General features: G+C 32.3%; 1 long non-coding RNA gene across 13 annotated transcripts in view; it reads right to left on the bottom strand.

Annotated features, from left to right (window-relative positions):
• The window catches only part of LOC144301721 (uncharacterized), a 185,367-nt gene that overhangs the window by 119,719 nt on the left and 38,840 nt on the right, over positions 1-26,808 (bottom strand). For 6 of the 13 annotated variants that reach the window (XR_013368463.1, XR_013368466.1, XR_013368458.1 and 3 more), the window contains exon 2: positions 19,662-19,787. This is a non-coding gene — a long non-coding RNA (uncharacterized LOC144301721). Of the gene's footprint in view, positions 1-6,227; positions 6,279-8,650; positions 8,765-12,922; positions 13,041-13,983; positions 14,169-19,661; positions 19,788-26,808 lie in introns of those variants that run through there. The other 7 variants (XR_013368462.1, XR_013368465.1, XR_013368468.1 and 4 more) reach the window with 5 other exon arrangements.

The raw sequence follows: 26,808 nt of genomic DNA on the forward strand, positions 1-26,808 counted from the left end.
ACTGTCTAAGGTAAGTAGGATTATCACTTTTTCAGAAAAGATAGTTGAAGTTTCTGAAAATTAAGTACATTATTCAAATTCTCACATCAAATAAGTCACCTAGACAGAAATCAAAACCTGTCCTGCTGGCTCCAAATCAAAAAATTTTTCAGGAATACTTTCCTAAAGAAATGTGAGAGAAAAGATCTGATGACATTTAGGATTGAAAGCCAGATCTGAATGAGTAATGTACCACTGTAGTTTAAAAAATAAGTGAGCAGGTGGGAAAAAATGGTCATTCGTGTTTCTAAATTTCTCCAAATCTCTCCACGGAAACAGAGCAATTAAGATGGCGATAGGAAAAAAAAAATAATTTCAATAAATCTAGTGACATAATGTGCTCAAGTATCTCTGTATGTAAATGAGTTTCCCAAACTACTTTATAACTAGGTGATCTACAAGATCTACAGTGATAGAGGCAGGGTGAAGAGATGAAGAAGAAAAGCCCTGCATTCAGGCAGTAGGAAATGACATCAAATGCTTGGCAGCAGCTTAAGGCACTGGTTTAAGGCCAGCCACACAAGGAGTTGTCTCCTGACTGGTATCATCACTGAGCTGTCAGTAGACCATTTCACTACTCTGTTTCTGGATGTTGGAGTATGTGCTACGAGTAGAGAATTCCATGAACTCAATTTCATTGCTGCCCTCTATCTTTTAAGTGTTCTTTGGTCAGAGGTAATGTTGCATGGAACACGATGGCTATGAATTAGTTGTTTCTGTTTGTCTATACACAGTGATGCTGGAAAAAGAATTGAAAACCACAAAGAAAAATCCATACCTGAGATAAATTTCTAATCCCATATGGGAAAAACTCTGCCTTCACCAGGTTGATTTCTAAAACAATCCTTTACCATAGTAACTAAAAGTCAAAGGTAAATTGAAACCAAAGAATGTAACTTTTAAATAAAACTGGTGCTACAACAACACAGATAAAAATTACATCAATGACTCTATATTCTTACTGCGAGTTACAGTAGAAAAATGATCAAAACAATCTTAAACTGCATCATAGTCTTCATTTTAGTAAGAACAATGGTATTTTGAAATATTAAATATAAATACAGGTTAAAGCAAATAAGGAATGATGTAGAAGTCATTAGGAGAAAAGATTTTGTGTGTAAGCGAAATAAATAGAATAAAAATAGAAGAAATTAATGAAACTTAGACTTAATGATTTTTCTAAGCATTAGAAAAAATATACAAACATATGATTTTTTTCTATTTTTCTAAATAGTAATTATTTCCTTGCTTTTTCTTTTTCAATATTCACGACAAACCAGTAGCAGTGAACACATGGAGTCTTCAGATTGTGATCTCTAAATGTGATTAAAAGAACAAGAGCTCTTTGGAGAAATGGATAAATCTACATCCGGGGCAGTAAATATATAGGATGTCCCAGGCATTTTGTTTTGCCAGAAAGCATTGAAAATATCAATGTCCCTAAAAGAACCTGGGCTCCAACTTGGAAGGATAGTCACTGGCTAAGTGCAAGACAATTGGAGCATCAAACAGAATATTGACTGTAAATCATTGAAACACATGCAATTAGTTATTCTAAAAAAATAAATGCACAAATCTAACCAAGCATTGATATGGTATTTCCTGTACAATTCAATTTCAGGGTAACTATAACTGATCAATGAGAGTTCTTAAAGACTAAAAGAAATAACTGCAGAAATGTTGATAAAATTAGAAAATCATCATTTGCAATCCCTAGTGAAATAAGTAACCTATATAAAACACATCACTAGTTAAGCAAAACAAGTTGGAAATGTTGTGATAGAGAAAAATGAATGAATCAATATGACCACATCAGAACTCGCTGATCAAACTTAAAGTAAATTTAGAAAATCAGACACTATAGACCACCTGATTTGCTGCAGCACAACATACACAAAACTGTTAACATGAAGTATTTTTACACAAAAAAGAAATTTAATATTAATAAGGCCTCCATATTAAATAACCAGTGTGTTAGAAATATAAAAGATAAAGGTACATGTTAGAAAACACCATAAAGTTGAAATCAGCCAGATGCTACAGGACAAATTATCCAATATCTTCAACCAATAAATAGTATTAAAAGCTAAGGAGAAGGAAATCTGTTTTAGAATAAAGGAGAGAAGGAATATATGAAATGACATTGGGTGGGTCCAAAGAAGACCTATAATTGGCCAACAGGTACTTGAAAAGATGCTCAATATCACTAATCAGGAAAATCATCATGATATCACCTCAAACCTGCTAGAAGAGCTACTATTGAAAAGATAGAAAAAAAAAAGGAAAAATAGATAAACGCTGGGATGACGTGGAGAATAGGAAACTCTTATGTACTGTTAGTTGTAATGTAAATTGGTACAGTCACTATAAAAAGATAGTATGGAGGTTAATTCCATATTATCAAAGATATATCTGAACTCCCATATTCACTACAGCATTATTCAAATTGCCAACTTATGAAAATAACAGGTGTCCATTAATAAATAAAAGGATCAAAAATGATTATCTATGTACATATCCATATTTAATATCTATTATATTAACATTATTAATATATCACAATATATGAAAAGTAAATATATGTGATATACACATATTCTCTATGTAAAATGGAATATATATACACATTTAATATATATAATAAAATATATCAATGTGAGATACATATATTATGTATGTATATAATGGAATATTGTTCAGGCTTTAAAATAAGGAAATCCTGTCACTTGCAACAATATAGATGAATCTGGAGGATATTATGTCAAGTGAAATAAGCTAGGGAGAGAAAGACACATACTGCATGCTAACACTTATATGTGGAATCTTAAAAAAAAAATCACTATAGTTGATAACACTGTATTTTATAATTAAATTTTTCTAAGAGAGTAGAACTTAAATGTTCTCACTGAAAAAGAAAAATTACATTAATCTGTGAGGTGATGATGTGTCAATTAACTCCTGTCACAATGCACATGTATATGATATCATCACGCAGTACATTTCAAGTATCTTACAATTTTGTAGTATATCTCAACAAGCTGACAAAAAGCTGAATAAGGAAATATAATATTAATTTGCTTAATCAAATCAATATCAAGTGCAGGACAGCCTGGGTGGCTCAGCAATTTAGCGCTGCCTTCAGCCCAGGGTGTGATCCTGGAGAGGCAGGATCTAGTCCCACATCAGGCTCCCTGCATGGAGCCTGCTTCTCCCTCTGCCTGTGTCTCTGCCTCTCTCTCTGTGTCTGTCATGAATAAATAAATAAATAGATGAATCTTTAAAAATAAATAAATAAATATCAAGTGCAAAAAAGGTAAATTTTTACAAAGGTAAATTTTTACAAAGGTAAATTTTACAAAAGGGAAATTTGAGCAGAATCAAAATTTAAGATAGCATTGAGCAAATATTGTCAATTATATTAAATGCAATAACTTGTGAGATTGTTTTTTAAAAGTGTGATTTTGTTGAAGGTGAATGCTGTAATGTGTGTGCACAAAATTAAACTGTATCTAGGATTTATTTTAGGACTAAAACAGCAAATAAATAAATAACTGTAATACGGGAGCCTGGGTGGCTCAGTTGGGTAAGTGTTTGCCTTCCACTCAAGTCATAAGCCCAGGGTCTTGAGATGGAGCCCCAAATCAGGCTTTCTGCTCAGCAGGAAGCCAGCTTCTCCCTCTCCCTCTGCCTGCCACTCACCCTGCTTCTGCTCTCTCTCTGTCAAATAATAAATAAATAAAAATATTTAAAAAAATAAAAATAATAATTGCTGTAACTGAAGGAAAATTTTCAAACTACTAGTAATTGTGAAAGCTGAGTGATGAGGTTTGTGACACTATTGTCTAACTTACAAATTTCTAAAATATACAAAATATAATGGGATATCTACAAAATACAAAAAAAAAAAAAAAAAAGGAATTCCAAAGTTCCTGTCTGTGGATGAGTCATTCTAAAGCTACACCTTGATAATGCTATTCTGTTTAAGGTGGGGACCCCCAAATTGAAGGATTATGTCTAGTTCAGGCAAGAAAATAAATGTTTTGGAAAACATATGGAACAAGTAATTATAAATGAAAATTTATAAAACTTTATGTCAAGAAAATATGAATGTAATGTCTTTACATATATACATTTTTATGATTTCATCTGATTATTATTACAAGTCATACCATTTGTGAATAGAGAAATAATGAAACCATTCCTGACTGGGTGCTACATAGCCAATGCATCTTGTATATGTGTTTTTGTTTTGGGGAGACATACTTTGACCTTTCGTTCATAAAGCTGGTTTCTTCTCCCAATGATCTTTGTCCCACTGGGTCATTTCTTCAAGTTTAAGACCTGCCATCTCCATTAAATATTTCCTGACCAATAGAATTGCCATTATTCTCCATTTTCTTTGACCTCCTTAAACAAGTAATTATACAACTATTTACTGCTAGATTTAATAAGTATCACTATTTAATTATATGTTGCCTTGTGCTATTTTAATTACTCCTGCATTATACTTCTACTACTATAGGAGCCATAAATTTAGTGTTTAGTTTTATATTGCTTGTTTTGTGTTAATATTGTGTGTACAATATTTTTTTTCTCCATACATTTATTTGAATCCATTTTATTGCCTGGCCTTGTATTAGGTTTTTCATTGAATATTACAGGGAGTAATTTTAAACACTTTCAAAGAAAGGAAACCAAATTATATGGAACCCTAGTAAGCCAAACACCAGGTAGGTTCTTATATATGATGAATATAATTACATCATTTTTTCCCTAGTTTAGAAGAGAGGAAACTAATGATCTGAAAATCCATGTGGTTTATTCTATTGCCTTTGTTGTCTTTGTATATGTGGAAGTAAAAAGAAACAGAAAAATATAAGGATAATAATGACAGTAACACTTCCATGTTATGAATTTTTTTAAAAATTTTATTTATTTAATTGGGGCAGAAAGAGAGGACTAGCAGAGGGGAGGGGCAGAAGCAGGGACCTCAATGTGGGACTCTATACCAGGACCCCAGGGTCACCACCTGAGCCGAAGGCAGATGCCTAACCAACTGAGCCATCCAAGCACCCCTAAATCTTTTCTTATTTAAGAATGTCTATTCTATTTTCACACAAAATTCTTTTTCTCTTTTCAAGTTTTATGCCCTTTTTAGTCACTTTCTCTCTAAAACTTAGTATCATCTTATTCATATATATTTGTTTAGCTTTGCATCTGGATCAGTAACACACCAAGGAATATACGAGTATGACATTTTTGAATTTTTAATTAAAATTGTAGTTGCAACCAAACTGCAACAGATTAACACGTTATGCTAAGACTGAGAACACTGAATATCTCCAGTATATTCTTTTCTATTGATGTGTCCACTAAGTTATCTGTAATGCTCTCAGGCAATTCAAAGTGTCTCTATAAGAAAGCTCCTCTGGTTTCCTTGCCATCAGGAAAATGAATAAAGTGTAGCAAAATCAATTAATCAATCAGTCAATCAATAATAAATTTTCTTAATGAGAAAGACATTCATAAACCCTAATCAGAAAAGGGGACTCACTTGTGCAGTCCAAGAAATGCATCCAACTTCTCTTGCTTCCTGTCCTACCTTTGACGCTAAGGTGTACCCTATTCTCCATCAGTTGCCCCGCCCTTGGTCTGGAAAAGGCTGTTGTAACTCCAACTGGTCTCGTTTGCTTTCCTCTTAGCTCAGTATCGCTGGCCCCAAACAGTGCAGGAATTACTGTCACTAAATGGGTCATGTGATAACAGACTAAGAGAAATGAATGACAGGCTGTAACTGGAAAACAAAGGCCATGCTCCTCCACTCATATATTTTTGTTTTTTATTGAAAAGCTTCAGAAGCTTAATTACAGTTTACTTTCTCCTATGTTTCATTATAATTTCCTATAGCTTCTCTATTGTGTTCATTTCCCTGAACTCCAATCTTTCAATATTTTGTTCCTACAGTTAATAGAAGCATACAATTTCCCTTTACCTTTTATGTTCCAAACTAACACTTGGAAATAAAATAAAAGACTCGTTTTAAATGGGTCCACACTAAACTAATATCTTCCAGCTGCTGTAGGAGAGTTATGGAAAAATATAATACAACTAATATATAGCTTTAATTATCAGTGTATCAACAATTTTGAAAATTCATCCGACAAACTGAATAGGTTTTAATCATTTACCTTTCTGTCAGAATCAAGATTCATGAAGTCTCTTTTTTGTTTTCCACTGAACTAATGGGTTGGCAGAGAAAATAGAATACAGCATCAATTTCAACATTTATATTCTTATAAGTAATTCTCTAAGTCCATTTAAAAAATAACAATCTCCATGTACCAGTTTATCAAACAGACTACTGAAGAGTCTCAGGATCGCCCTTTATCATTCTCATCCTGCCAAGGCTTGACAAGTGTGGCTTTCTAACTAAAGCAACTAAGACTTACATTTTACCCACAATATATAGAAGATACCTTAAAACAGAGTAGAGTTTAGTAAATATTAAATCAATACATAATATCTATGCTTTAAATGTTTGTTAACAATAAAAATATCAGGGCCCCTGGGTAGCTCAGTGGTTACATCTGCCTTCAGCTCAGCTCATGATCCTGGGGTGCTGGGATCAAGTCCCACATCAGGCTCCCCAGTCGGGGGCCTACTTCTACCTCTTCCTCTGTCTCTGCCTCTCTCTGTCTCACATGAATAAGTAAGTAACATCTTAAAAAATAAGAATATCAATTTTACTGCATTTGCAATTCATTGTGTAGTTAGAAATTATACAACAAGATCTGAAAAATGAATGTTAGGGAAATTACCATTTTGGATCTTCTCTGGATCATGGTGTTTTCACATTGAACAAATACTCTATTTATCTTTTCTATGATAAAACTATGACACTAACAAACTGAAGAAATTTGTTCCCAGAAGTAACATAGATTCATTCTGTCTCAACTACTTAATACATTTTGATTCTGTTTTCTTTTCTTTTATGAGATTTTTGCATCTTAAGAATAGTTAAGATCTAACTCATATTCGTATACCCTCCATCACCTGGTTTCATGTAATGAACAAGGATGACGCTCAGTATTTATTGATTGAACATATACATTTAAAAAATCAAGTAAATATGTTGGCAAATGTTCTGGTAATAAAAACAAATCTCTTCTGTAGTTGGATGCTGAATATTGTACTGCATTAAGTAAATGTCTCTAATATTTAGTTGATGAAATGTATAGGACAAATATATATATATATTTGTATATATATACATATATATATATAAAGTATTAGTACTTTCAATAACCACCCACTGATGCCTAGCCTCCTGCTCTACCATCAAGATTCAAGTTATGTTAATAATAGAATCTATTTTGTATATTTATAATCCTATAAGGATAAATTCAATATTATTTAAGTATTGTTTTTTGGTATTACTATCAAAATATCCATATAAGAATACAAGAAACTTTTTCTATACTTTAGAGTACAGAATTTCAAATTCTGATTTTAAATTAATTTAATGATCTCTATTAAAGATGTATATGACTAGTATAGCATGCTATTTTCTGTTTTATTCACACTTGCATTGTACATCTTTATATTTCCTTGAATTATAAAATGGGGCGATCAGTTCAAGATTCACTTCTCTTTATAAAATGTCATTTTAGAAAATATCATAATAAGCTGTAATAACTGAAATCTGAAACAAACCTTACATTACATAGTGTTAAGATTGTACATTTCAAGGGTATAAATGTAGTGTATCTGTGACTCTCATAGGTTTGGAAAAACGTATGTACAGAGCAAAACTTTCTATGTGAATTTAACACCGGCTCCAAAAGATACTTTGACTATGCTTTCTTTATTAGATAATATTATTGAATCAATGATAAATTTCCTTATAAAGTCATATATAATTTAAATGCTTCAGCATTTGGGAGTAAGGTCAAAGGATATTTACAAAAGGTTTCAAATAATTCAACAGAGAAATAGAACAAGAGGAAAAATGTGTGAATGTGAGTGAAAGTGTTATCTATATGGGTTTTTTTTTTTTTTCATCATTTTGGCAGGTTTGGGAATTTATAAAGTAAAATGTGAAGTAGAAAAGCTTAAACTGTATATCCAGAAAAATGTGTGAAAATAAGACCACTGTTAATTATTTCCATTTGCTTGGAAATATTTCCTAACTGCACATCACAGTTTGATAATAATAAGCACTGGTAAAATTTCTCTTAATATACATTGAATTAGCATAATATAGTTACCACAAAGTAAGCAGTGAGTTTTCTACAATCTCTGGGTGTAAATATCTTGCATTTAAAAAAAAAATTTTCTGATATTGAAGAGCTAATGTTAGACAAATTGCTTTTCATAATTCTCATTGTGTTTTACATAAATCAGTCTAAATAAACTTGGAACTCTTATTTATATTAAGTTATGAATTATATGCAAATGAATATTTGACGTGTGGCCACATTATAATGAAAGCATGCAAATCTATGCAATAAGTAATTTAGATTTTCTTGAAGTATGACATTGGAAAAAGAAGGAACAACTAAAAGAACGGGCTAGTAGTATTCTCTTATGTTCAGCGGTGGAGTCTAGGATCTAATATTCCAAAACACATTACAACATTTATTGGTTCTTTATAGGGCACTCTGTACATGGTATTCCTTTTCAGAGGGAATCTCAGATGTCAGCTGTTGAATATCAACGTTCACATCTGTAAATTAAATACATTAGACCAAATGATTACTTCCAAAAAAATTAATATTTTTAATTCTATGAATTATAGTAAGCATAGTAGGCATGTATTTGTTGTATGTGGATATCTTTGTTAAAGATAACTAAGCACTGGGGCTCCTGAGTGGCTCAATCTGTTGAGCATCTGCCTTTAGTTCAGGGTTCTGGGGTCTGTGCCCTCACCTGGGCTCGTGGCTCAGCGGAGGAGTTTGCTTCTCTCTCTCTCTCTCCGACCCTTCCCCTGCTCATGCGCTCTCTCTCTCTCTCTCTCTCTCAAGTAAATAAATAAAATCATTTTAAAAATTAAAAAAAAAAAGATAAACTAAGCATATATTCCCAGAACGCTGACCATGTGCTACACAGTTAAAGTATTTTTCTTATTTCGGCCTTATAACAGCTCTGTGAGGTATGTCTTATTCTCCTCCATTTTCCAGTTTAGAAACTTAAACTGGAACAGAAAGAATAAGTGGCATAAAAATCTCACAGTACATTAATGGAGGGCCTGGGATTTAAATATAGATATATCTGGTTGCAAAATAAATAAAGGTGTATCTTCCCATATTATCCTCCCTCTAGGTCTTGTTGCATCCACTGTATTTACTTAACAATTAGAAATTCATTCTTCTCTATCTAGTTCTGGAAGCATTTAATGTGTTTACTTGGAAATTACAGCAATAGCTTAACTTCTTTTCCAGCCCACAGAACCTAACACAATTTTGTATGAAGGGCAGCCATTAAATAAACAATTAATGATTAAAATAATTGTTTCCGTTTCGGGCAGCCCAGGTAGCTCAGCGGTTTAGCGGCGCCTTCAGCCCAGGACCTGATCCTGGAGACCCGGGATCGAGTCCCCCATCGGGCTCCCTGCATGGAGCCTGCTTCTCCCTCTGCCTGTGTCTCTGCCTCTCTCTCTCTCTCTGTGTCTCTATGAATAAAAAAATTTAAAAAATCTTTAAAAAACTAAAATAATTTTTTCCATTTCTGTTTACCACAGGAGGTGGTGACACTCCTGATTATGTTTTAATGTTAACATTCAGGCAGTTTTAGATATAAGATGCCATTATTATTTTTTTTACAATTCAGAGATTTGAGTTTTTAAATATCAAATTTTCAGCCAGTCGCCAATCTACAGGTGTATGTTGAGCAACCTCAGGGAACGTATCAAAATCATCAACAGTCATTTCCATAAAAATGTAAGTTTCTCCAAAAATAGATGAAATTTTACTTACTGGTCTAAACCTGCCTTTCCCAACAGATCAGCATTTTTCATATGTACTTATGTAGATGTTTATTTGAAATAACTGCATCATTTCTAAGTCACGTTACCCCAATTCTCTGCATGTCCTTGAAATTCCTTTATCATCCTCATCATTGTGCTGCATGTTCAGCCCTATTAGTTTTGAGCTTAATGCTGTGCAGTTTAGCTGGCTGATAAAAGCCTTATTGTAGTGTTTTTAATACCTACAGCGCCTCTGTGATTTTGCTCAAATTAATTGTTCTTTTGTAGCTATTTTAGCTTTTTAGTACTTTGAAGCTGTTACTGAGAAAATAGACAAGGGGGAACTGTGGTTTACAGCACGACAGCTTAATTTACATAGGCAATGTGAAGTGGAATGATGAGGAAATTAAATCGAGAAAGGGAAAAAAAAAAAACCTGCATGATTGAAAAACATTTGTATTTGACCTGAATGATCCAGCTTGAAAAATACCTAAATGGAACTACCCAGATGACTGCTGTGGCCTTGCTTAAGTTTACTTGAATAATAGACTAAAAGACTGAAAGCTCATATTTCTTTAAAAAGCAAAAACAAACAAGATTTATGATTAACACTCAATTTGCAGTAAAGGATAGGGAGATAACTGATAATATTTGAACATTTTTCAGAAAGTGATAAAAGAAATATCCTAGTCTATGTCCCAATCTGTGTACAAGGGATTATAGAAAGGGACATCTTTCGTATCTTCACATGGCAACTCTGATGAACACTCCACATGCTGACTCCCTGATGTATGTGTCTATGAAGTCATCCTTTTCAGATTTCTTGGTTTCTGTTTTCACATCCTTATGTTATCACAAGGGATCATATAGTTCATCATGTGGAATGTTTTAACAGTCTTTTCATATCATTAGATCTCTTGGAATGCATTTTTTAAATTAAACAAATCACTTAGGTCATTGAACTTGGAGCTAGGGACAAAGGCATGAGAAGAGGAAGCACAACATGTGCCTTATAGGAGCTTATATAATATATATAATATTATATATATATATATATATATACGCATAATGAAAGTCTGGATACACACTTGCAAATTAAAAACACAAAACTTAAGATTTAAATATTAATATCAATATTAAATTATATAGTCAATATTATGAATGGCATTTGCTGTGCAGTTTATAGAATCAAGGAAGAAGATAGGTTACGAATTACCTTAATGGTGGAGGCTGTGATTTCTTGTGTGATATGGAGGTAAATGGGAGTAGAGAGGAGACCAGGCTGTGGATGTAGTTTCAGTGATAATCATTTTCCATTTTCTTACTAAAATGTTTTGTGTGGTTTTTTCTAGGTTTGTGTGTGTGTGTGTGTGTGTGTGTGTGTGTGAGGGACGGATCGTAATATCCCAGAAATGACTGGGATCAACCAGAATTTAATTCATATTCAGTATGAGCATCATGAGGACTATAGTTTGAAGCATGATTACTTTTTAGTTATCTTTTAGTTTCTAAAATGCTGGGGCCCCTGTAGTACTGATTCCAGTACTTCCAGGATTAGCAAAGAAGGTGAAAAAAGAGGTAGTGTTGGAAAAGAGAAAGAAATAGTGGAAAGATAGAGAAGGAAAAAAAAAGGAGAGGTAGCAGAATGAGAAGGAGAAAGAGGAGAGAAGGAAGAAGAGAGAGAAGGATGGAATGAGAGAAAGAAATAGAGATACAGAGACAGAGAGACAGAGTGAGATGATTTACAGAAAGATTGGCAATGATTAAGGTAAGGTTGACCAGAAATTTTTGATATGGAGGAAGCTGAGTTACCTGATATATAGGTTTTTGAAGTTTAATCATAAATGACACTATTACTGCTTACTATTTTCTTGGCTCTTATTTCCCAAGGTCAGTCATTCTAAAGTGCAGTTAGCAGCAGAGCAGGCTCAGACAAATACAAAATTAGATAAGAAAAGCTGTCTAAACATCTATGACTATCAAAAGTATTGGTTTTAATAAACATTTGCTCTTAGGACAAAGGAACTCTTTTGATAATATTAATGGTTATCCATTTTTCTACATCTGGACATGGGGCAAGTCGGCTAAGTACCATGAAGTAATTAATGTTTTGATTTAAAAATGGGTTTTGATTGTGATGTGATCTTGGTTGTTGTTGTTTTCTCTTTAAACTATAATATGTATTTTACTGTCAGCCTTCCCTGAACATTCTAATGTAAAATCCCTATATCTATTTACATGACTTTTACAAAGTTGTGAGTTCTTTAATATTCTGTATGTCATGAAGATTACACTTATACACCATTATAAATTAATGGAAAATATCAAATTAATAAAACTGGATTAGGACTAGGCAAACTTTTTTTGTAAAGGGCCAGATAGTAAATATTTTAAGCTTTGAACATCATAAGGTCTCTGTCATAACTGTTCAACTGAATGATTGTAGCACAAAAGTAGTACAGGCAATACTTCAACAAATGAGCCTGTCTGCATTTCATTATAAGTTTATTTATAAAAACAGGAGGCATATTGGATTTAGCCCTAGTTTGGTGACTTCTTTACCAAATATCTGTAAAATTTTCTGAAAACTTTACATATCTGTAAATACATGTATTCATTTACTTTTATATTATTTCTCATTATTTGAGAGGTACTAGAGGTTAATTTGGATATCAGGTGTTAAAGAGAAAAATATATAAAAAATTGGACATAAATTAAATTGAATTGTTAAAAATGCAAAACAGTTTGAAACATGAAAACACTAAGCAGTTTTGTTCATTAATCCAAACTGCTAGTATTCCTACCATTTTATTGGCAATATTTTTATGTAACAAATATCTTTTCATTCACTATTCTACAGTACTTATAAATCTTTTTAAAATACTTTTTAAGATATTATGTTAATAAAGTATTTTATACCTGCTTTGAAATTAGATTGATTTCCTGTAATAGAGAACATTACTCTGTCGTTGATGTTTGACCCTAACTAGGCTTCCTGTCTGCCTCTTCACTCCTTTTTTGTTTTCCCTCTTCACTCCTATAATAAAGAACATTACTCTGTCATTGATGTTTGACCCTAAGTAGGCTTCCTGTCTCCCTCTTCACTCCTTTTTTTTTCCCTCTTCAGTCTTAACACCCGGTCACTTCTCCATCTTTGTGACTTAGAAGGACCCACTTATGAGTACTTTCTGCCCCTGGAGGATGGTGGGCATTTCAAACAGCACAGTCCATCTAGACCACATGAGAAATCTCATTCCAATTTCATTCCCTACTCACAGTAAAAATCTGAAGCTAACTCTCACCACTTCCTATTCTTTTTTTTTTTTTAATATATGTAAAGCTATTAGCAGAGTTCCTCTTTTTTTTTCTTTTTTTTTTTCTTTTCTTTCTTTTTTTTTTTTTTTTTTTTTTTTTTTGGAGAGTGAGAGAGAGAGGCAGAGACACAGGCAGAGGAGAAGCAGGCTCCATGCAGGGAGCCCGACTTGGGACTCGATCCCCAGTCTCCAGGATCACACCCCGGGCTGCAGGCAGTGCTAAACTGCTGAGCCACCCAGCCTGCCCCCTTTTATTTTTCAGGTTCATAATTTATTGTACAAATTGAGTATCACATGATGAGCTGACATTAGCTTCTCCAAGCATGGGAACTTAACAGATGAGTTAAGTTAAAGTCCAAGTTAAAGTCCATTTTTGTTGCTTTCACAGCTTGCTCTTCAGACTCCTATGTGAGCTCTTCCCTTCCCCAAAATCTTCAACTTGATGTGAGCACTGAATGTACTTTACTTTTATTTACTGGTGAGTGATTTGAATCATCTGACTCTACATCTAAAATTTTAGGGTGGGTGACCATGCCAGCCTGTAAGCTATCTTATCAAAACTCTTTTATCAAAGGAACTCCTTATATAAAAAAATATTTTTGTATGTAATATTCCATCTGCCTGGGCACTTTTGCATCTGAGGCTCAAATATCTTCTACCTCTTACTTCAGGTCTCTGTTCAGTGGTCTCCTTATTAGAGAACATCACTTTCCTCTTCATTTTTAGTCAGAGTATTTGCCATCTTCTAATATGTATTCTACATTTATTTATGTTTATTGACTCTTTTAAAATATAGGCTTCATAAGGACAGGCATTTTCATCTGTTTTGTTTGTAGCTAAATTTGCAGCACCTAGAACATAATACATAATAAATTCTAATATGTCCTTTGTAACTGAATAAGTCAATATATTAGTGTTGATACTACATATAATTTTTCTTATATATCCCTCCAATCCTCCTGTGGTATTCTAATATTTTTCTGCATATTAAAAAATAAATATAAGGAAGGAAACACAAGATAGCTTTTAGATGTATGAGAAATTAAATTTAGCAATTCCCATCAATGTCACATTTATTTATTCTCTTTGAGGTAATGCAAGCATTTTTTTTTTACATCTGGTTCCATAAATTATTTTCCTGCCATATATATTTTTTACATATAAAAGTTCTCAACTACCCAACATAACCTGTTACTCCAATATCCTGTGTAATCTTCATATTAGCTTTTTTTTTTTTGCTTCTGAATGATGCTGAAGCAAAATATTGTTAGTAATAATAACATACCAAGACTTTTTACATATAACACTTGAATTTATAATGTAACTTTATTGTATTTTATGAAATCAAAGATGCCATCACTTGTAAAATATACCATTATTATATATCCACTAAAAAATAGTCTGTCAATTAAAACATGGCATACACTTTCATTAGAATGTAATTATACTTATAATATTTTATATTTGTCAGGAAAGCTCTTTTAGTTGTATTTGCATAAATTTAGACATAGATAGAAATATATATCGTTGATATAGATATTAGCAAATACAGTGGATCAGGTATCCTTAAAATATTTTTTTTGGAATCTAATTCTTCTAAATTACTTTTCTACTTAGAGTCATCCTATGTATATTTCGTCAGAAGATATTCTCTGTGCAATTGAGATGCAAAATTTCTACAAAAGTTTTTCATTATTGTCAAAGGGAAGATTTTTCCAACCTGTTAACTCTCATTCTGCAAAATTTGAAGATGTTAATTTATTTATTAGACCAGAAATTTTCATCAGAAGATATTTAAATAACAGTCAAGATTCTCATTCCTTCTTCAAATGGTTCTTAAATTATGTGTTGACTGAAAGCAAAGGGTTTGCATTTGTCCATTTGTGACAAGAAAAGTACCCTTCTTTGCACATGTACAAACAATAGCAATTACAAAATGGTTGCTCCTGGACAAGAGCAAGGGAAATTCAGAGATGTCAAAATGAGAAATATTTGAATGGGCCATTTATATCATACCGCATGTCATTAGTTTTAAGAACCTAACAGATCATATATTAAAACCCATGTAGATAAGGAAATTAGGGCCTGCTCAAATTCAAATTCATTTGACTAGCAAGTAACTGACTTAGGACTAAGTTTAAATCCAGTACCCCTACTCTGGTAATTTGCAATAAATTATAAATATTCCTAAATTATTTAAGTAATAATTTTTCTGCGAGGATTTCTTTAGATTTAGATTTTGTGCTGTTAGAATTATAGAAACATGTGGTTCCAATGATTCTTCTTATGTTGTTGAAATCCCACTTTTCCTACTGATATAAGCCTTTCTTAAAAGTACAGATTAAAGTACAAAATACAAATTTAACTTGTGCTTATTACTTGTTTATGTTTCAAATCTTAATTTAAAAATATATTTGACTTGGAAAGATAGAAAGCCCTTACTTATTAATCTAGATAATTCATTTAGTAGCAAGACACACTCTTAATCAAAACATCAAATTTTGTTGTTACTTAAGTAGAGACAATTTTGTATGCCTTTATTCAATGTTAAGATTTTAATACTTTAAAATTAGAAGAGATCTTCCAGATATATAATCTCTAGTATAATTTACCGTTTTTCAGGAGTTAACACCAGAAATGTTAAATAACTCTCTCTATGTTACACTGCTGGCTAGTGTCTGCATTCAAACAAAATCAGAGTCCTTGATGCAAAGTTCACTTTTTCTTCCCACTACTTTGTACTGGATGGATTATATCTGTGGATTTTTATTTCTGTGAGTGCAAGTATTTTGTATTCTTACTCTATATATCCCTAGTGCCTAGCACCATGTACTATCACAATATTGATATTCTCTAGACTTGCAAATAAAATTTGACCATCTGATCCCAAGCAAGATTTTAAATAGGACAAAACCTTAAGAAACACCAACAAATTTTGCCTATAACAGAGTGGCATCCATTTATTTATTTATTTATTTATTTATTTATTTATTTTATGATAGTCACACACACGGAGAGAGAGAGAGAGAGGCAGAGACATAGGCAGAGGGAGAAGCAAGCTCCATGCACCGGGAGCCGATGTGGGATTCGATCCTGGATCTCCAGGATCGTGCCCTGGGCCAAAGGCAGGCGCCAAACCGCTGCGCCACCCAGGGATCCCCCATATATTTTTAAAAACATAATTTAGGTTTTTTTTTTTTTTTTGCCATTGCCTAAGTGTAATAAGAGTTAAACCAGTTATGTATGTACATATGGTATCTGTCTGTCTATCTATCATCTATCTATATGCATACACACAAATACACACACAATGAAACGTGGAAGAGATGCAAGGCTGGCTCCTAGAATCTAAAAGTTCCTACATAATCCTCCAGATGCCTTAGGATATGGTGGAGCAACAGAGAAGATGGAGTCTGGGACCTCTACAGAGTAATCCGCCATGTGCTCCTTATCAGCAGAGGATGTGATACAGCATTTGACTACCAGTGACCTTCTGACCATACATCAAAAGAAGGGTCATCTGCTTCTAGATCAGAGTTGACAATGGAAAACTAAAACTGGAAAGTAAAATTGTTGAGAAGGGAAGACTATTACATAAGATGTATAAGATAGATAGATAGATAGATAGATAGATAGATAGATAGATAATAAATATAGAGATGCTCTCTCTATTAGCTTATATATGTTATAACATATAAAAATATATACATACATATAACTCATTTGATTATTATTATGGATAGGCAATTTAAAAATGAAAACATTTTTAAATGAAAAATATGCTATTTCATTTTGAGGGTATGAATCTTAGTGATTGAAGTGGCTGATATATACATTTATACACATATACTGTTTGTGTGCACACACATACAGTATTAATTGTCTTTTCTTTATTCATTATTGGCTCATTGACATGAACATTTTAGAATGATATATATTTTATTAAAAAGCAAATAAAAAGTTATTTCTTCCCCTGAAATAATATTGAATCAAGATGATGATTTAATTTTGTGTATTGCATTTGTGCACACTATTCAACTTCCAAAGTTATTATCAATGTGTTTAGCCCATATCAGTTAAGAAATCAAATCCCATTGCACAAGCATATATAATGCTTTTCTGCAATATAGTAGAATTAAAATTGCAGTGCCTTCCAATCAGACCATAAGCAATGTAGTAATCAAGCAATAATTTAGCAAGTTCATTTTTCTATTACACTGTTTTCAACACAAAGCTACTGCATAAGTATTTCCATAGCTTTGAGGTCAAATTGAAAGAGAATTTGCAAGAGTAACTATAAAAAACACCTTGAGCTAAGTGTAATGGAGGTTGACTTTGAGACTCACTTAGTCAAGCTTAAAATTGGTCTCTAATTACAGTCAAAAGAAAAGATAACAGTATTTTACTGAAAAATCTAAGGCATTAACAATTTAAAAATTTACAGCAGTAGCAGATGTTCAGGGGAAAAATTAAAACTCACTCTAACATTATCAATAGTTTTTGCTCAATCTCTCTATTGACTTATTTCTCCTAAGTTTTATAATAAAATAACTTTAAAAATATACTTTCATAAATATTAAAGTAATCTTAAGGTAATGTGCTATTTCAGTCTGATTATTCTTGTCATAGTATGAAGTATGTTGCATTGTCTTAAACATGCATTTGTTAGGCAAGTTACCAAATTCTATGTTAGGCATAAAATAATTTGCTTGATTGTTTTAAAAGTATGACAAGTAATGAAGAATAAAAAAGATATTAGAACTCAGTGCATCCTGTAGATGTTGCTATAAAGTAGGAGTGGGAAAACTATAGCCTATAGTCCAAATCTGGCCTTCTGCCTATTTTGCTAAATTTTTTATTGGAATACAGCCATTCCAATACCCATTTTTTTGGTATTTGTCTACAGCACTTTCACACTATAAGACAAAGTTGACTAGTTAAGACACACATTGCATATAACCCACGAAGACTAAAATATTTACCATTGGTTCTTTACATAAATATTTTGCCAAGCTCACGGTAAGATCTTGAGAAAAAGAGATCTAAAAACTATACCTTTTTTGGAATTGAACTGCCTATATCAAAGTACAGTCATTTTATTCTTATTAGAACATAACCCATGACTTCCATCTATCAAAGTTATTATGGACTGCTCTTCCTTCAGTTATTTGTGTAGCTTACTGATTCTCCTCATTCAAATCTCCACACAAAAGTCTTCTAGTCAGGCTTTCCTTACAGATCATATTTAAAATACTGTCTACACATTTGCCCCATTAATCTCTATCATATCAATTGACTGTATTTGTCTTGACAGCAATTGTTACCATGTTGTTGAACAGAGTTAGATGCTCACTAGATCTATTTTTTGTTCCTCTGGGTAGGAAGATCATATTTTTCAGTCTTTCTTGCACTTAATGAGTCCTTAAGTTTTGGTCAATGAAATATAGGAGATAGAGCAGAATGACAAGAGACCTGTCAAATTATTATGTTGTACAGCTGAAACTAAAGTAACATTGTGTGTCAACTATACTTCAACTTAAAAAGGCAATGACAATATTATTGCAGTGGGGACATTACCCACATTCTAATTGTAAAAACAAATTTCTTTTAATGAATTCAGGTATCTTTCCTACTTTGACCATTTCCAAATGATTTTATAAAATATCTAGGAGGTAACTACCCACATTCAAGTCTTGCCTGGATTCCCTGCCCTTGCTATTCTACTTTTCTCCACTGGTTAAAGTTACTAGTGTGTATCCCCTAACTCCCTTAAGCGTCCTCATTCCTATCTGGTCAAGAGCTCACATACATACATCACTCAATATCCTCTTTATCCTGACTATAGACCTCTTCAAATCTATAGACGTTCTCCATGTATTTTGTGGCTCTTTTGAAGAACACAGAGAATTCTGGAATACTCTCAGGTAACTATGCATCTGCAGTGAATTCAGAAGGATTGCTTCAGGGTCTGTCTATGTGAATAGACCAAACCAAAGTCATATCTAGTTGATTGTTAATGAATCATATTACTCATGAATTAATGAATCATGGCAAGATGTGAGGTAATTCTAGAAACTTTCTATTTTCCTCAGTCCCATCTGGAAAACAATGCTCTGGATTCCTCTGCTCAGATTCCCACATAAGTTGAGAATTTTATCCTTCTTTTGGTGTTTTGAGCTCATAGTGGGTGAAAAGTCATTTCCAGAACTTCTGAGGAAACTTCCTGAGCAGCCAGCTCTCTCTGATTCTTGCCCTCTGCTTTTACCATATTTTACTGATGTCCTCTGTAGTAGGAAAAACTTGCCTTATGCTTAGATCTTTTGAAGGTCAAAATCCAACATTACCTTCTATTTTTCTCTGTATTTCTGTGAACCAAACGTACTTTCAGTGCAGTGAGCGCAGAACACTCTCTCCTCTCTTCTTCCAAATGGGAATCCATCCTCAGAACGGGGTCCATTCTCAGAACATTTCTGAGACAAAAAGAAATGTTGATATTTCAAAATAGTATCAAACCAAGAAAAAAAGAGTCTATGGCATTCATCCAACTAATATGAAAAGCTCATCCATTAGGAAACAGCTCCATTAATCCATTGGGATTAACCTTAGTGTGAATTCTGTTCAAGATTTTAAAAACAAAAGCTTTAAATAACTTCCATAAGCCTTTTGTTTATGTAAATAAATATAGTTTATATTTATATATATATATTTGTGTGTTTGTGTGTGTGTGTGTGTGTATATATATATATAGATATATAGATATAGATATATATATAGAGAGAGAGAGACAGAGACAGAGACAGAGAGGAAGATTGTAAACATGAAATATAAATCAAGGAGGACAAACATTCACAGAGCTATTAGGCCCACAACTAAGCACTTTTATATGGTAATATGGTATATCATCTAGGCCTTAAAACCATCCTTTGCAGTAGATTCTATTGTCCTCAAATTACATGTAAGAATGAAAGATGGATTTGGAATTCCAACCAGGCCTGACTGAATATAAACACTGAGTTTATGTTACTTCCAAATTATCAATTAAAAGTTGATAAAAAATGACAAATTTTTTTCTAATGTAATTTCTTAAAAGTATAATATTACATTTTAGGTCTAAGAAAGTCAAATAAAAAGTGATCATTTCATTTTGGAGGAATATATCAATATTTCACATGAATTCAAAATAAAATATAGTATTGAGGTTAAGAACTTTGGCTCAACTGATCCAAATCCTTACTTTTACCATTTGTGTGACCTTGGGGAACTACCCAATCTCCATAATTTACTTTCCTTTTTCATACATGGGAATAATAATTTTGAAATATCTGCGTGAGCTATTGAATGTGTATTCTTAAGGTGTCTGGCACATAGAAAACACTCGATCAATACTAACTACTGATATTATTTAGCTCAAGTAACAAACCCTAAAATCGAATCTATTCAGTCATACCAGCACTTAATTTCTTACTCTGTCCACCAATACTTCCAACTGTGTAGCCCCTTTAATACAAAATTACTTTATCTCTAGGCAGCTGTGGCCATAACAAGTGACATTGTGGATCAGAACAATGGCATCCTCCTATGTCATATATGTCTTCAGAGCTTTCCTCTGATCCTGACGGAGTCATCTTCAGCTGATTATATGTTTAACTCTAGGGCTTTTTTTTTTTTTTTTCCTTTAAGATTATTTCCTAGATACTCCTTCACTATATAAAAGCATAATGTAGTCTCCATCAGTTCAGTATGTTTCTACCCTTTCTCCAGGACACTTGCTTGACCCTTGATCAAATTTCTACAACTTGAAAAGTATTTCTATAATATATGAAATTTAAAATATATTTTAAAAGATTTTCAGGCTCCCTTAAAGGAGTGAGATATCTTTCTCATCAGGATCCATGAATCAGATAAAAACGTACTGTTGTGGTTGAAGTACAAGTGACAGAGCTTCAGCCTGCCTGCCTTGTTTCTCTTTTCACTCTCTGCCTGTCAGCTGAGTTGCCCAAGAGACATAGTTTAAAAACTCCTGTTCTAAGCCTACCTCTGTCTTTCCAACTAGCTTTCTGCTCTCTGTTCCTTCTATCTCTTTCATATTATCACAAAGAACAAAGAACTCTTAAACTGCCTTTGATTAATTCAAAAGTAAAGAAATGGATACATAAAAATGCTGACCTTATGCATTGGCTAAAATCTATTTTTCAGTTGAAGTTAGCATCATCAGTTGGGTACCCATATGTGTATTTATCTTAATGCTTTTTTGTTAGGGGCAGGTAACTTTATATTCCACAAAAAAAAAAAATGTATCACTTTGCAATATTTTTTTCTCAATTGGTCATCATCCTATAGTTTTAGAAGTACGTATTATGACCAAAGGCAGATAGTAAAACATTTCAACATAACTTACTCTGCCAATATTTAGAAAAGCAATGTTTCTCCAAGAATGGGAAAATAATTCCCTCCATTCTGAGGTATTTATCTTATAAAATAAACAAGTCCCAACAACACGATGATTCATTGATTACTTTTATCTGCAATGGTAAGAAAATGCTCAGAAATAGAGATTTCTGAAGTCTGTGCTTTATGACAGTGCTGAAAAGCAAGCATGCTGCTTTACACGTCCCAGTAAGTGAATAGCAGACCTAACGTGCTCCTAACATTTTCCATTCTGTTTACACTGCCTAATTTTATCTTTCATATAATCCTTTGATATAGATAGGACATATATTAATATTCCAATCTGAGAAACAATGAAGTCCAACAATGAACAATTGAAGTCCAGAAAGTTTAAGTGACATGTTTAAAACCATTCATCTGCTAAGGGATGACACTTAGGTTACCTGAATCCGTATCCTTGTTCCTTCTACTAAGTACCCTGTCAATTACATCTTACACACTCAGCTAAATATAGATGAGCTTCCAAAGTCAAAAAAGGAGGAGGTAATGAAGTGCAATATTTAACAGTCCATTAAAGGAAAATATGTTTTCTTACTTTGTTAAAAACAAGAGTAGCTAATTTATAGAGACTGAGAAGAGTGGGCATTAAGATAGAAAACTGAGTTCATTATTAACATCAAGTCATTACAGTAGAGAAATATTTTTCTTAAACAAAGGGTTTTACCAGAGCTTTATATAAGAAAGCCACATATTTGTTCAGTTCTTTTTTTAAGTTTAAAGGGACAAAGACATATCTATGTCATTAATGTCATTTTATCAGCATTTATTTACATCCTTATCTAAGCCAAGTACTAAGCTAGGGCCTTTGAACTAAAGATTAATAAATTCTAGTCTTTTGTGGAGGATTTTGTGAATGGATTGCCAGCAGCCAAATCTATAATCCTCCTCTTAACCACAGAGCAAGGTATTGTCTGAGCTTTTTTGCCTTTAGGTGTGGCCATGTGGCTAAGTTCTCCACAGTGGAATGTGAGCAGAAATAGTGAGACCAACCAACCATTTCTATACACAACTAAGGGGATTCCCACAATGTGGCAATTTAAGTGCTAAAATCAGGAAAGACAAAAGCAAACTGAATTTAGCCACTCTAAATGGAAACAATGTTCCTGTTTTCAAGGCTGGGCTCTAACAATCCTTTATGAACTTGTCTATGCTCTTTTTTCTTTCTAACAGACTGTCATGGATATACATATAGTGACCTTAACAAACACAGCTCTGCAATGCTGAAACCTCTGTCAGCCTGGGTCCTGTATGATCACATGCCAGAGCAAAACAACCACAGAAGAAGAGCCTCAAATTTAGACTCCCCAGCCTAGACTTGTTATAAATGTTGGCAACAAACTTACTTTTTACAAAGCCACTAACTTCACTAAAAAAGTATGTCTACCTTTTAACCATGTCTTATCTTTTCAAAATAATATAAAACTCCTGATCCTAAATTATTTCAAGTCATAATGTAAAAAACAAATACCAGAGGAAAGGGGAGTAGTCTATTATAAAAAGAATTAAAAGAGTAACAAGTTGAACGTTGTATTTAGTGATATTTAAAACTGAAATAGAAACTTTTTTCATGGTATATTCAAAGTGCATTTCTAGAGACACATGATTACTTAAATAGATGATGGATGTAGCTAATAATTATTCCTTGACCAAATATATCTATGAGATTATCACCAAAAAGTACAATTTATGTTCTAGATTTTTCTTTAATAAGTGGGAAAAATGAAAATGGAGGAGTTGAAAGAAAGCTCCACAGTGAAGATATGTTATTTAATTCTTCACATGAAAGCACTATTCAAACAAAAACGAGTTTATTTAAACAAAGTCTTATTTCATAAAACTCTTGTTCATTGTGATCTGTGGTTCTTTTATTGGCAGCACAAATAAAAAGAGAGTTTCACTGCCTTAAAAAATCATTAATCTTGCAGTTTTTTTAAACAAATTAGGTAATGATTTTGTGAGTGCAACTTATTTTTCCTAATGCTATCCATCCCTTCACAGTAAGAACTAAATAATTCTCATATTACTTGTCTCATAAAGCAAAAGCAGGGTCTGGATAGGTTGGATATCAGGATATGCTTCTTATAATTACAAAGATTGAGCAACTTTAATATCTCCAATTATTTTCATAACCATGAGGATTTGATTTATTTTATTTTCAAAAAATATGGATATTGTCACTAAATGTTGGATATCTCTTCTGTGACCAGATACAACCCTCCACAATTTGATTTTGTTTTTTTCAGAAGAGACTTTCATAAAGACCTATGATCAAAAAAATGATTAAAATTGAACTAAGATTAAGACTGCATGGACTTCCAACAATTTAAAAATTTATTAATTAAAAATTGATTTACTATTACCTCATATAGTCACTTTCCGATCAATTTTTCATCAAGATACAATAAATAATGCTGTTATCTCTTAAATAGTGTACTACTTATGGTTGATTTCCTCTGTCAAACTCCAGATATTTGTTTTCCTCATAATGAGGAGCTATGGACTATGAAATTATTAATATATGAGTGTTTTTTGGAATGTTAGATGCATTAGAGATTTATGTAAAAACAAAACAAAGAAAACTATGTATGGAAAAATCTTTCAGAACAATCAAATAGTCACTGGCATACTTTCCTCATCATCAATAATCTAAATAGAATCCTTCAGTGAACATCAATTTCATAAAATATGTTTGCTCTTCAAACACAGTTTCTCACAATATATATGAGTAAAACTTGTATGAGCATGAGTCCAGATAGTACATGAGAGTGAGCCAGGTTTTTATGTGTATAGCTTATGTCCCCCGTGTATTTTCCCTGAATTGATTATGTCCATGTACATGCTACATAGTATATCAGGATATAAATAATACAGTAAAATGCTTTGAACTGTTTTCAACTTGTAGAAATTATTTAAGAAGCAGAAGCTAAAAATAAGGATGGCATTACAAGATATGTGGAAGCTTAAAAATCTCAAAAGTATAACACTGATAACCTAAAAAATAAACCACTATGCTATCAATTAAAACATAAAGAAAATGTAAAAAAAAAAAAAAAAGCATTAAAGTTCAATACAAAAATGATTACATAGATTAAGACATTAAAGTCTACTTAGTTTGGGGCTGATGAAAATATTTATTATAATTAGCCTGAATCTATCATATATATTTACTAAAATAAAATAAATCAGCATTAGGAAATACAAAAGTAGAAATTATAACTTTATATTGAATACAAATTTTCTCACTTTTTCCCCCTTCCTCCATATATGTACCATGATATGAATATAAAATTCAGGAAAATTAAAAAATGATCACAATAGTTTATCTTATGGATATGATCTAGAGTGCCATATCATTTAGTAAACCTCATCTTAAACTCTAACAAATATATTTCACTGGGTTTAGTTTCATTGTCTAAGTTGACTCTCCATAAATTAAAATACAAATTACAGGTAATTCTATTAATACATATAATGATCAAGATCAAATAGAAAATGTCATTATTAATGATATAAATGGTATTTTGTGGATAAAAGTGTGAAATGAAATTTCTTTTATTATGAAGATATTAACTGGTTAAATTATACATCAACTTAATAGAACTTGCTTTCACGATTGAAGTGTGAAATATTGACATAAGCTTGTTACTTAGCAATGTGAATTTACATATTTTCTTTCAACAATATGTCATATTTTGCTACAAGAAAATCGCATTTAAAACTAAAATCCAACATAAATATTGAAAAAGATGAAAAGAGTAGGCATTCTTCTGAAAAAATTTTAGATAAACAGTTAAGCAGGATAACAGAAAACTAAGGAACCATTTTCTTGGGGTGCCTGGATACCTCAGTCACATTTGTCTCAGGTTATGACCTCAGAGTCCTGGGATCCAGTCCCATATGAGGCTCCTAGCTTAGCAGAGGGTCTGCTTATCCCTCTTCCTCTTCCCCTCCCCCTGCTCCTGCTGTCTTTCTGTCAAAAAAAATAAGTGAAATCCTTAAAAAAAAAAAAAGAAAAAGAAAAAGAAAACCATTTTCTTCCTAGAAAACAATGTGCTTTCCTGAATTAATCTGGATAATTGCCTTAATTTTAGACTGATTTTGTAGAAATATGGAATTTTGTGGTTCATTTATGCACATAAATTAATTTTAAAGGAAAAACCGAGCTTTTTAAATCAATGTAATTCTTTAATTCAGAATGTTTCTAAATATTTTAACTTTTTAAAATATGTTTGGCTAGAAGAAAAGTATTTTTATCTAAATACATTTTTCAAACAAAACAGCCAATAAGAATATTAAACCTCCTGAATATTTGGACATTATGTTTTTGGACAGTAAATGATTATGTTTGTTAAATTATTATTTTTAGGGGAAAAGAGCATTGCATGCTGGCTTTCATTTTTATTATACTTTTTTTTTCTTTAAAATGAATTGCCTTTGATATAATCACAGTTCCTCAACATTGGTTAATCTTCTATTTAAAAAAAGTGTAGAGCAAAACAAAACAAAACAAAAAATCAACATTACCAGCAATAAAATAAATTTATTTTCTTGATATCTTATAATAAACAAATATATTTGAAACAAAGAAAAAGTTTACAATATTGAGTTCATGTTGGGAGTAAAGGCAAAAAAATAAGTGGCCAAAGTGATTTGTGTTTCTCACAAAACAAAAAAAAAAAGAGAATATGAAATGTGCTTTGAACTGAGATCATTACCCAATGGGCTCTTCAAGAGGTATGAGGGACCTCCTACTCTCATCCTATTTTCTTGGTTTCTTAACCATCTGTTTATAAGAAGTATTTTCTAATCCTAATCTCAGGAGATATTATCAGTTGCTTAGAACTAGGAAAAATTCTATTCTCCTCTCTACCAGCTAAAGAGATAAATGGGCAGGTTTCTGGAGGAGTTACCTTCTTGCTAAGCATGCTTTGCTAGACTTTCTAACAGAATCTAGTAGTTTGTGTTTAGAATGTGTATTTGCTTCTTTTTGGATAGTTCTGCCTTTTTCTGATAATAGTGGTACATCTAATTAGTCATGCTCCT

The sequence above is a fragment of the Canis aureus genome, chromosome 30 (assembly GCF_053574225.1).
Source record: "Canis aureus isolate CA01 chromosome 30, VMU_Caureus_v.1.0, whole genome shotgun sequence".
Classification (NCBI taxonomy): Eukaryota; Metazoa; Chordata; class Mammalia; order Carnivora; family Canidae; genus Canis; species Canis aureus.